At 41.4% G+C, this 2756-nt stretch overlaps 1 non-coding gene across 1 annotated transcript; it reads right to left on the bottom strand.

Moving 5' to 3' along the window:
• Positions 1-119, bottom strand: LOC138355534 (5S ribosomal RNA). Its single transcript, XR_011223952.1, has one exon. It is a non-coding gene; the product is annotated as a 5S ribosomal RNA (ribosomal RNA).
• Positions 120-2756: the final 2637 nt, after the last annotated feature.

Here is a 2756-nt window from a genome sequence, read left to right as displayed (position 1 = left end):
TGCCAACAGCATTTGGTGTTCCCAGGCGGTCACCCATCCAAGTACTAACCAAACCCAACGTTGCTTAACTTCGCTGATCGGACGAGAAGCGGTGTTCTCAACGTGGTATGGCCGTTGGCATGAGACTGCCTACACATTGTGGCTAATAACCAACTCTTTTAAGTCATCGCGGCAGGATACGGACCTGCTTGTGGTGTCTTAATGGTAATTGTATCCTAACATATTTTTGTCTCCTTGGCATGGATATTTAACATCGTTTATTCAGTCTTGGGTTTATGTTCTTTCGCCATTTACAGACATTTTACATCTACCTACTTCCTCAGCCTGCCCTGCCAATTTCTAATGAATTTGTGGATTTTCTTTTGTAATACAAACATGTGTGTGCTCATCTGCTCTTCAGTTTTTATGATATTTGTCTCATCTGTCCTGCTTTATGATACTTTTACAAAGAACATGAACAAATGCTTCTATTTTAGAGAAGATATGGGATCCAGGTTTCGGAGCCGTAAAACCAACCGTCGTGATTGGTGGACGAGTTGCCAGGTTGCAGCTTCTGTACCGTGCCGGCACATAAATAGGTTCGGCTCAAGCGGCGGCAGCATCATTCCCCCGTGACTGTCTGAGCGTCTCTCATCACCTTGGTTATCTCATCATCATCATGGTAGAAGCAAAGCCTACCAAGAAGGCTGCGGCTGCTGCTGCTGTGGTGGCCACCACCAGGAAACCTCGCGTCCAGGTTGCTCACCCGAAAACTAGTCAAATGGTTCTAGCCGCGGTCGCAGCACTCAAAGACCGTAAGGGCTCGTCTCTACAAGCAATCAAGAAGTACGTTGTTGCCAACAACAAAGTCGAGGCTGCCAAGATCGCCATTTACATCCGAAGATTTCTCAAGAAAGCAGTGGCTGACGGCATTCTTGTTCAGACCAAGGGAAGTGGAGCTAGTGGATCATTCAAGCTGGCCGTAGCAGAGAAGAGGGCCGTTCTAACTCCCAAGAAAGCCACCACAACCAAGAAACCATCTACAGCAGCAAAGAAGGCCGTGGTAACTCCCAAGAAAGCCGCCACAAGCAACAAACCACCTACAGCCTTGAAAAAGAAGCAGCAGCAGCAGCAGCTTGTTGTTGGGAACAAAAAGCCCAAAATAAAGAGAGCTTCAAAATCTCCCAAACCACCCAAGGCAAAGAAAGCTGTCAAGAAAACAACAAAGGCAAAATAAACGACGACATGCAAGCAGCATGAATACACATGACAATAAACATCCAGGCCTCCCCCCTCAGTGGAGGGGCCTCATATGATTCCAAAAAGAGTTTAGTTTTGTAGACAAATAAATCATTACTTTTGGGGTAGATTTACTCTGTATATTATATATATATATATATATATATATATATATATATATATATATATATATATATATATATATATATATATATATTTATATATACACATGGGTGAGGTGATATGGTACCAAAGTTTTGGGTAAGGTGATTGACATTTACACAAGATAAAACACGAACCAATGGGAATAAAAACATAAGAATGGAAGTAACTGCAGAAGGCCTATTGGCCCATAACACAAGCACTTCCTCTTGATGCTTCTATATTGGTTCGGAGTCTTGAAGCTATAATATATATATATATATATATATATATATATATATATATATATATATATATATATATATATATATATATATATATATATATATATATATATATGCACACAAAACTAAATAGTCTTGTTAGACAAATTGCCCCTATTAGAGGCAAGTTGACTAACAAGCCGAATGACTGCAATTGTTTTGAATTTGAGTTAAATCTAACATAGAAATGTAATCAAACCTAACCTAACCTATGCTAACCCAAGCTAAGCTAACCTAACCTAACCTAAGCTAACCCAAGCTAAGCTAACCTAACCTAACCTAACCTAACCTAACCTAACCTAAGCTAAGCTAACCTAACCTAACCTAACCCAGCAATTCATGATCTTAATATAATACTGTTAATTGGATAAACCAATTTGGAAAGAAATGTTCGAAAATAACAAAATTAACTGTGCTTGTTAGGAAAATTGGGCCTTGCATACTTGTCCCAATAGTGTGGTTCTCGCTTTTAGGTACGACATAAACGTATACCTAAGTTGAGAGAGAAAAAGATTCGCACTCAAACATGCATATCGATTGCCAGTCCTGAATTCTGGGTAGATATTCGTGTCCTCCCTTTTCATTTACCATCATTTGGATACTATCAAAACAGCTCTGAGAAGGATAAAATGAATAAAACGGGTAGCTCACTCATGTAAAAAGGAAGAGTTGGGAAAGATCTCTCTCTCTCTCTCTCTCTCTCTCTCTCTCTCTCTCCCCCCCCCCCCCCCCCCACCAATGATCCTGCTCTGCTAGTATATAACGTAACAAACCTTCCCCCCCCCCCCCCCTCCCTCCCCAATCAGAGTCCCTTTAAGCATGCGAGGATAAAAAATAGATTTCATAAGACCCAATGTGCTAGCTGATATCAAAACAATTTATGTTATCGTCTATTAAGCCCTTCAGTAAAAAAAGTATAGGGACCTAATTAGGTCCCGTTTTGAGGTGGTGGTGGGTGGAATCGATGGATTAGCCAAGCTCTTATCCGCCGAATCCGTAGAGGGTACGACCCTGGCGCTTCAGAGCGTACACCACGTCCATAGCAGTGACGGTCTTCCTCTTGGCGTGTTCCGTGTAGGTTACAGCATCACGGATGACGTTCTCGAGGAACAC

The sequence above is a fragment of the Procambarus clarkii genome, chromosome 67 (genome assembly GCF_040958095.1).
Source record: "Procambarus clarkii isolate CNS0578487 chromosome 67, FALCON_Pclarkii_2.0, whole genome shotgun sequence".
Classification (NCBI taxonomy): Eukaryota; Metazoa; Arthropoda; class Malacostraca; order Decapoda; family Cambaridae; genus Procambarus; species Procambarus clarkii.
The sequence above is the reverse complement of the archived record's forward strand: the minus strand, read 5'-3'. Positions and strand labels throughout refer to the sequence as shown.